We start from the raw sequence: 10,208 nt of genomic DNA, 5'->3' as shown, positions 1-10,208 counted from the left end.
TAATCACTTTTATACTACTCAGATCAAATACACACGCGCTGAGGTAGACTACGAAATTCAAATGCGGATATATTTGTGGTATTTGTAAGTAATCGCTGCTTTGCTTTTGCTTCCCTGTGAGTATGTATAAATATCTTATTTACTTTCCTCAGTATACCTTGCTGATGAGGAAATGTTATTAGACTAATCCAAAAATTGATTGACCCACGGCTGACTATTTTATGAATTTCTGCGAACCTGCTCCCTCGATTTCAACACGTGTGTACTATAAAAGTAATAATTTTAAGTGGTTTGACGATTTAGCATCTATTTCCAGCATAGACATAATCTCTTCTATGCCCTTGATTATAATTGTATTTTATACTATTATAAATCTCTCTATATATGGGCGGTGCCTCAGCATGGCCACAGCTCGTGAGCTGAAACTAGATAAAATAAAATAAAATAAAAAAAATATTTATACACACTCATACACACACACACACACACACATATATGCGCAGGAGTGGCTGTGTGGTAAGTAGCTTCTTACCAACCACATGGTTCCGGGTTCAGTCCCACTGCGTGGCACCTTTGGCAAGTGTCTTCAACTATAGCCTCGGGCCGACCAAAGCCTTGTGAGTGGATTTTGTAGACGGAAACTGAAAGAAGCCCGTCGTATATATGTATATATATATATTTATATATATATATATATATATATATATATATATATATATATATGTGTGTGTGTGTATGTGTGTATGTGTGTGTGTGTGTGTGTGTATGTGTTTGTGTGTCTGTGTTTGTCCCCCGAACATCGCTTAACAACCGATGCTGGTGTGTTTACGTCCCCATAACTTAGCGGTTCGGCAAAAGAGACCAATAGAATAAGTACTAGGCTTACAAAGAATAAGTCCTGTGGTCGATTTGCTCGACTAAATGCGGTGCTCCAGCATGGCCGCAGTCAAATGGCAGAAACAAGTAAAAGAGTATGTATATATATATATATATATATATATATATATGTGTGTGTGTGTGTGTGGTGTGTGTGTGTGTGTGTGAGGTATATTTGCCATCCCAATATGGCTAACCACTAAGGGTGGGTGTTACTCTAGCTTGTAGCTCCAGGAGAACATTTCCTCCAGCTGGCTATAGGCACATTTTCTGTGACCTTTCGGTATTTGCAAAGGGAGGTCATCCTTCCCTCGTCAACCTAAGTAATACGCACGGACTGCAGTTTCTGGGTATTGACCCGTCATCAGCGCACGACAATCACATATACACACATATACACACACATGCATGCATATATACATATATGTGTGTGTGTGGTGCGTGAGTGTGTGTGTCTTTTCGTGTTTGTATTTGTCTTCCCATCTTGACAACCGGTATTGGTCTACTTACGCCTTCGCAGCAGTGCAGTTGAGCAAAATAAGCTGAGTGAATAAATTGTGGACCTAAAAAAAAAAAAATACCGGGGTCGATTTCTTCGATTAAACTCTTCAAGACGATGCCCCCGCTTGGCCGCTGTTCAGTGACTGAAACAAAAAGTCATTGTATATAGTATGTATGTATGTATGTATGTATGTATGTATGTATGTATGTATGTATGTATGTATGTATGTATGTGTGTGTGTGTATGTGTGTATGTATGTGTGTATGTATATGTGTGTGCGCGTGTGTGTGCGTGTGTGTGTTTGTGTTTACGTATATTAACATGAACACGCTAACTTGAAATAATGTATTTAGTATTTGTATTGTGTTTATTGTAGTGAGATGTGTTTACTCAATATGTTTGTATTGATTATGTGTATGCTGTATGTTAAATGTACCTATGTGTAATATGTGCAGTTGTGTTAGCCTGTGATCTCGGTGACTGGCAACCAGTTAGAAAAAAATTTGTCGTTCGTGTGGACAGTGTATTGAATATCATAGTTGTCCTTGGAGTAATTGTATTATTGTCTAAATAAGTAAAATGTAAGCCATCTCTAGGAAAGGAGCCCGTAAGACTCTCTGAATGGCACGCTTAAACAAAAAAATTATCTTGAAATTTTTTAGTTGTGCTGCCCGCCTGATGATGAGCCGACCACTTCTTTTAAAAAGGTTGCGTATGCGTACAAGCTTTTGGAGTAGGATATATGAACCATGCAGTTTTAAATCCAAATATCTCTAAAGCCGCTACTGACTCTAATAGATAGCGGGTTTTGGGATCTTTAATATTTTGATACATTGCAACTTTGATTTGTTTTTCATGATATCTGACCCACTGTAACTTGCGTGTTTAATTTTGGATTACACATCGTAGTAATCTTCTTGAGCCCCACTACATGGTGTAATCCTCTGTGATCTTGCTTCTTTAATTTTGGATTTCATTTCATAGTAATATTCTTGAGCTCAACTACCTGAGTAGAGAAAAAAATGGAAATCGTACTCACAAATAATGAGTCGGTAATCCAGTTGTGATATTTTGTGACATTTACCTTCGACTCGGTAAACCTAGTTTTCATTATCTTTCGCTGAAGTGAATAGCAGCGGAAACTGCAGCGGGTTCAAATTTGGATGCAAGAAATTGATGCAATGAAAGGGAGGTCTTTCTTTATTATTATTATTAATTCTTTTTTTTTACACATGCTGAAACTAGAGGAAGCGATATTCTCCATGGCTTTTGTAGACCTTCCGAGGCTAGTGTGTGCGATGCTCTTAATGTTCTCTTTTAAATGTTTCATGTCTACACCTGCAAAAAACAAAAAGTAGAGAGAAGATTCCGTGGAGGGGGGGGGGCGATGTTCTTGGGAGAGAGGCCTGGACATTTTGGTTAGAGTGGGTGGTAGTACTTCATATGGTAAACACCTGAGTTACATACCACAACGAACTTATTACACGCATACTTGAAGAATGTCTGCTCGTTAGACGAGTATCACCATTGCTGACAGGGAAGTGTCACCTATGCCCGTGCAATTGTTTTAGGTTAAGTGCAGCTTGCACAATACTGCAACGAATATCACTAGCAATACCAATAAGTCCAGATACAAGCAAAATGCAAGATATCCGGCTCTGTAGAGCAGCGAGTTGTATATACGAATTAACCTTCTCCAAAAGGGATGTTGTAACAAAGACCAGGCGTCTGTCACTCCTAATATACATACATATACATAAACACACGCACACACACACACACACACACACACACATACACACACACACACACACAACACACACACACACACACACACATATATATATATATATTATATATATATATATATATATATATAGATTTATGTATTGGAAAAACTTCACTTGTTCGGCAAATGATTTGAAATGATAGTTTCACAATTATTTCATATCCGAATTTTGATTCTTTGCATTAGCTGTAAAATCTCCCTCTGATTTGCGGGAGCCCAAAATTACAGCAATACCCATAATAACTATGCAGAAATCTACGTAGAATAAGAGAGCGAACCTGTGAGCGTTTCAATATGAAGCTTGATTGCAAGTTTGCTGTTGCAGCTAAGACAGCGAATTGGCATAATCTTTAGAGCATCGGATAGGATGCCTTACTCTGTTTGTTCTGTAAGACTCTGAAATCTGAGTTCAAATCTCACAGATATAAATTTTGTATTTCTTCCTTTTAGGGTCGATAAATAAAGTGCTGCAGTTCAATAATGAGATCGATTCTTCTCTCTTTCACTTTCTCCCTGGATTGTACATGTAATTCAAAGGAGCTCTTTGTTACACTGTGTCACGCCGATTCGGCTTGAGAAATGTGTTGAGGGTAGATATGCTTGCGGAATAATCAACCATTTAGACGTTAGTTTCAAGAGTAGGAATCCATCTATAACAATCTAGCATTGAATTAATTCTGCAACAAATATCTACCTCTTGGGGCTAATGTGACACAAATAAAAATATACCAAAGTTAATGACCATTGTAAAGAAGTCCTCACAACTTATGATTCGACCCCACCCCGCTATTTTTCTCAAAGTCCAGGCTTCACTATTTATAGCTTCATCTTAATAGATTACTTTAATTTTAATCATTACTGCACTGGGCAAAACGCTTAGCGGCATTTTGTCCGTCTTTACGCTCTGATTTCAAATGTTGTCGAAGACGACTTTACATTTCATCCTTTCGGAGTCGATAATATCAGTACCAGTTGAGCATTGGGGTCAATGTTCATCTGAACTTATTGTCCTTGTGCGAACAGTTGACACCAATAACTTTATTTTAAAACATTATTTATGGCAGCTTTTTATTTTTAATAAAACTGAAGCAATTTATTAAAGAACATTGACAAAAATTTTAATTTAGTAAAAAAAAAAATCAATATTTTCAAAAATGAGTATTTCTTCAATTTTTTTTATTTCAATAAAAATTTAGAATAAGCGTTTTTAAAAAGTAAGCTTTTATAAAGCATATTTTTAATTTTTATTTATATGTATCTAATTCTGATTCGCGACGTTCGATAAATGTATCAGTCATATTATTTTAATATTTAGTAATGCTTTAATATTTAATTTTTATTTTATAAAAGGTTTTGGTAAAATATTTAAAAATATTAGTTTCAAATTTTGACACGAAGCCAGCAACTTTGAGGATGGGGTAAGTCGATTATATTGACCTCAGTGCTTAACTGGTACTTATTTTATCGACTCCGAAAGGACGAAAGGTAAAGTCGACCTCAGCGGAATTTGGACACAAAATGTAACGACGGACGAAATGCTGCTAAGCATTTTACCCGAGGTGCTAACAATTCTGCCAGATCGCCGTCTAAGAAAAATATGGAACGCTTCACGAATTTGCGTGTTATCATTGCGCAGGGGCCATGTTAATCTGTATCGTTGCAATTTTAAAATACGTACAGCCAAATCCTGTACAAAATATTTTGAAAATATTTTTAAATGTTTTAAAAAGTATTTTAAGAGTTTTACTGAATAAAAAAGATTTATTTTAATATTTTACTAAATAAACTTTCTTTTTAGTAAATTTCCTTTAACAACTTGCTTCAGTTTTAAAACATATTTAAAAAATATTTCCGTGAAATAAACTTAGCATTTTCAAGTCTGCTTTGTGAGTATTTTCTTTGTCGATATTTTATCTTTCTGCATTTTGGACTATATCACCCAATACATCTGTAACTGAGTGTAGATGAAAACTCCCACGATAGCCGAAGTATATATGAAATTTTGGTAGTCAAGTTGGGTTCAGGCTGCGTATAATGAAGGCACAGCACTCGTGAACAATTAACAGAATTTTAATTTACCACACAAATAATTTCCATATTGGTCGTGAATTAAAAATTGCGACAACACAGTTTACACAGAGAAAGGACAATTATGTAGCTCTTACAAATAATTCATTAAAAAGGCTCTGTAATCGAGTTGTTAAGATAGGAGAAAATGTACACATTGGGTTCACGCCGGCTAACAGTAGCTGCTGACTAGATTGAGTAAAGAGTCGTAATAACGATTGTTTAAAACAGCAAAATGAGTATGTGGTTAGCTTAATTTCGCGTGGTCACAAACTAAAGTTCGGCATTCAAAACGTGCCTATTTATAGGCCTTGTTAGGATAATATTCTAGAGTCTTCCAGTATAATGCATCACGCGATGTCTGCCTGCTGACTGGTTCATAACTCGGTCGATCTCATGAAAGATCTGTAACTAAGTTGTTATTTTACCTTAGCAATTTTCCGATTAGGTTTCGAATCTTGCTACACATCCTCCATTCATTGAAGATGACATATTTTAGAGAGCTTTGGTTACTATTTCTAAGTGACAAAATAACAACGAAGAGGCTCCCTCGATAACTCTAAACTACATCTGTAAGAGTATTTGAAATATACAAGCTAACGATACACTAGTGTTAAGCTATAAAGTCATTCCTTTAATAATTGCTTCTCTCAATGTCGTCCATTTATTACTAGATATATTTGTTCCATGAGAGCCCCGCACATGATCATGGGCCGTATACGGTTAGGCAATCTTTTGTAGTTGGTATGCCGAGAAACGAACTATCAACATTAATGCATTTGACAAATATTCACCCGTATGTTCGTTTGAACACCATTGCACCATCAAAGTCTTGTGCTTTTTGCTTCCTACGTGTTACATATAAGGCGCTGACATCTGTAAATTCATATCGGGGCATACAAAGCAAAATACTATTTGCTTTCTTTCTATGCATTCTTTTTTCATGCCCTAATTTGACGATAGGAAGATACAGCAAAAGGAGAGATGTGAAGGAAAGATGTCATAACGATCCACTTGAAATTCATAGAAGCACATGAAATTCTCTCGGATCAGTCGTTTTATTATACTTACATCTTAACATCCGAGCCCTTTGCGTTCGAGCCTACGCGAAGAGCTACGCCAATTCGGAATGCACCACTGTCAAGCTTGATGCCAAGCTCGGATAAAAGAAGGTAACTGAGTAAGGTACCATTCTGTACAGCAGCGAACCATACAAAACCTTAACGATTTTTGAGTTATAGAATATAAATGAAAAATAATAAGAAAGATAAATAAGAGAAATTAAGAATAAAAAGAAACGAGAAGAAAAAACTTTAAAGTTTGTTTCGTTTTTACTAAAACGATAATCTTTATTGCGCTGTTACCAAATAATAAAGGCATTGAGGGTACAACAGATAGATCGAAGATCGAAGCACAACAAAACATTGAAAGTAAAATTTTATTGTAATTTATACACATTTTTCTTTCTCAAAAAAAAACCAAACAAAAAAACGAAAATAAAAATATCAGATTTGTTAAGCAATTCAAATTTGCTTTATATATGGTAGTTGTGATAGTGTTGGTGGTAGGAGAGATAGGCATTAAAATGAAGAATCCATGTTTATTTTCTTTTTATTGTTATATTCTCTTTTATTTCAATGTTATTATTTTGCTTTCTTTTTAGTTACCTTTACTTTATTTTTAATTAAATTTAATTTTCTTTTATACTTTCTCTTTTCAAATATCCATTAAAAATATAAAATAAAATAAATTTGAAAAGAGAAATGAGAATGAATCTTTGAAGGAATGAAAATTAATGGGCAAAAAAAAACGTTATTTGAATATTTATTTTAGTTTTATTTCATTTTAAATGACAAGTTTTAAGGCAAAAGATTTTGTCTGAAGATGCAAAATATATATTTTTACCGCACGAAAAAGCGGATATGATAAGGCAATAAATTCGGCATATTAAAGCAATATGGCCGATACATTTAGCTGACGTCGCAAATCAGAAGTCAGCGAGTTTCTGGAGTGGGATTTTAAAATATATATATGTTTGTATGTACATATGTATGCATGTATGTATGTACGTACATATGTATGTATGTGCATGTGCATGTGTATATGTATAGGTGCAGCTATATATATATATATATACATACACATATGTACTTACATGCATACATACGCATATACATTGTTCAGAATTCGGCGTATGTTTCTACGGTTTCAATTAGATACGCTCGTTATTGTATGTATGTTTGTTTCTTTTGAGTTAAAAGAATTTTCTACTGCAATTCACTTAATCTTCATAGCTGTCCTTGTAGGTTTAGGTTAGGAAAATCCGAAATTCTACAGATTATTGATAAGATGAAAGAGGGAATTATCTTTCCTTCTGTTTCCTCTTTAATATATTTTTGCCCTTCTTATCTTATATGTTTTCCTATTCTAAATAATAGACACAAATAAATAATTTCAACTTTATTATGTAAAGTTTAATGTATTTATTTAAAATAGTCTTTGCATGTGTTCTTGTTTTAAACGTGTGAGTGCGTTTTTGTGTATGTAAACGTAAACACAAGTATTTAATGCGTATACATGTGTATACGTGTATATATACGCACATTTATATGCATAGATACACACACACACATATATATATAAAATAGAAAATTTCTATTTGTAAATCTTTCAACGAGAGATATTCAGTATATATATATATATCTTTATATATATAATATATATATATATATATATATTATATATATATATATATATATATATATATAATATATATATATATATTATTATATATATCTGCTGCGGCTTATGGTTTATTCTCCTCAGTGTTTGTTGCAAAGTAGTTTGTGTGGAAAGACAAAGCAGATATTTCAAGATACAATTTCACGTGAAAAACCATACTATTAATGATAATAAAAATGCTTATAAAATATAACGTTAATATTTTCATAATAATATTTAAATACAATGCAAAAACCAATAGGCTTTGCTCTTATTTCTAATATTGCTATTCCTGTTCTTTAGGAGATTCAGAATTGTTCATGTTTATTTGGGAGGTATTTCGTAACGGGGTATTATAGGTGAAGGAATGTTTAGTGTGCATATATATATAAATACATATATATATATATATATACATACATAAGAATCCTGATGGGTGAAATCTATATAAACTTAAGTAAAAAAATATTTTAGGCAAATGCATGGCTATTCATTGCACATTTTGGACGTTAAGGCATATTCATAATATGTAAAAATGTCTTCTCAAACTAGGGAGAAAATTTTCCATCTGAGAGAGAAAGACATTTATAGTTCTCACCGTGGTCTTCTAAATATATATCTATGTGTATATATATATCTAAATATATATCTATGTGTATATATATATATATATATAATATATATATATATATATATATATATATATATTATATATATATATATATTGTACATATATATATGTATGTATGTATGTAGGTGGTGTAAGTTTTATTTTTTCTACACAAAAACCAGTGTGGCTATGGAAATATGATAGAAATGAAAATTTTTGAAAGAAAGCTGTAAATGTCTTACATTGTTTTAAGAAAAATGGTAAAGGAAATTGAAAATAAACTTGAATAGAAATGAAGAATTATAAAAAAAATGAAACCCAACCAGACATGGTTGATATTGCATAATAAATAAGGGAATAAATAAATAAACTGAGTTTATATTTGTCGAGCAGTTGAGCAGGAATCCACATTTGGATGAATATCAGAGGAGTGAGGCCTCACTAAATGCATGTATATGTAAACTATCAACCTATGATATATCATATATATATATATTTATAAATAATATGCTATAAGTATATATCTGTATATATATATATTATATATATATATATATATATATATATATATATATATATATATATATATATACATGGAATATGTATATGATTATGCGTGTGTGTGTTTGAGAGAGAGTCTGTGTGTATGTTTGTATAATTTCAATAATATAGGAAACTTTGAAAATTCAAATAATAAAGGCTATCTCGAAAGGTTGTTTTGTATTACTGTAAAAAATAATTTTTTTCTTAGAGGCTTGTAGATTTAAGACGGAAATAAAATGTCCTCATGAATTTTGAAGACAAGTTATCAATTCCAATGTTTTGTTTTTCTTCTGATTGTTTTCTTTTTTTTTACGTTTGTAATAGCAGATTATTTTAACAATATTATTTTTTTCCCTGATCTAAAAAAAAAAAAGTTGAAGTCAAATTTCTCTTTGTTCAATCCAGCGGCAGTTTCCATAAGCAACTTGCTTCGCCATCACTCGGCATTTTTTGACATTAATGGGGAGATAACAATGGTTGAAACAATTGGAATGTCATGACAGACCAAATTTATACATTATATGTGTGTGTGTGTATGAATGTATGTATTCACTTTTCACAGTCATCCATTGAAAAGGCAATGGATGTTTTCTAAATCAGAAACAATAAAAAAAAGAAAAGAAAACAGCTAAAAAATAAATAATTGTAAAAAGGAAAATTAAAGAAACAAGGTTTGTAAAATAGTGAAAGCCAAAAGAAGCTCATATTAATGTTGGAAATATACATAAATGAAAAATAATAGCCATATATACATATATATGTATATTTATATACATATATACAGGTATGCACATATGCAAAGATATATGTATATATGTTTGTATATATATCACGTATATGGATATATCTTTGTTTGTATATATCGAATTTTTGTAGAGATGCGTATAAAATATATATTAAATTAGTATAATGCATATATAAATATTATATATACATATTTTGTATATATATATATATTGCATAAATATTGCATTTAATTTTTAAGTTTAGAAACTTATATGCCTGTATTTATAAGTGTATATGTATGTGTATATATATACATATGTATATATATGCATATATATATATACACATATGTATATGTATATATATGTGTATAT

The 10,208-nt window shown here is 32.0% G+C and overlaps 1 long non-coding RNA gene and 1 other non-coding gene across 2 annotated transcripts in view; one reads left to right on the top strand and one right to left on the bottom strand.

Annotated features, from left to right (window-relative positions):
- Positions 1–1,597: 1,597 nt before the first annotated feature.
- The window catches only part of LOC118765461, a 13,639-nt gene continuing 5,028 nt past the window's right edge, over positions 1,598–10,208 (top strand). Inside the window, exon 1 of the long non-coding RNA XR_005001328.1 lies at positions 1,598–1,623. This is a non-coding gene — a long non-coding RNA (uncharacterized LOC118765461). The remainder of the gene's footprint in view (positions 1,624–10,208) is intronic.
- On the bottom strand, positions 4,759–4,860 carry LOC115217719. Its single transcript, XR_003882185.1, has one exon. It is a non-coding gene; the product is annotated as a U6 spliceosomal RNA (small nuclear RNA).

Source organism: Octopus sinensis, linkage group LG11 (genome assembly GCF_006345805.1).
Source record: "Octopus sinensis linkage group LG11, ASM634580v1, whole genome shotgun sequence".
NCBI classification, from domain to species: domain Eukaryota; kingdom Metazoa; phylum Mollusca; class Cephalopoda; order Octopoda; family Octopodidae; genus Octopus; species Octopus sinensis.
Note: the sequence above shows the minus strand (reverse complement) of the source record. Positions and strands in the feature narration are given on the sequence as shown.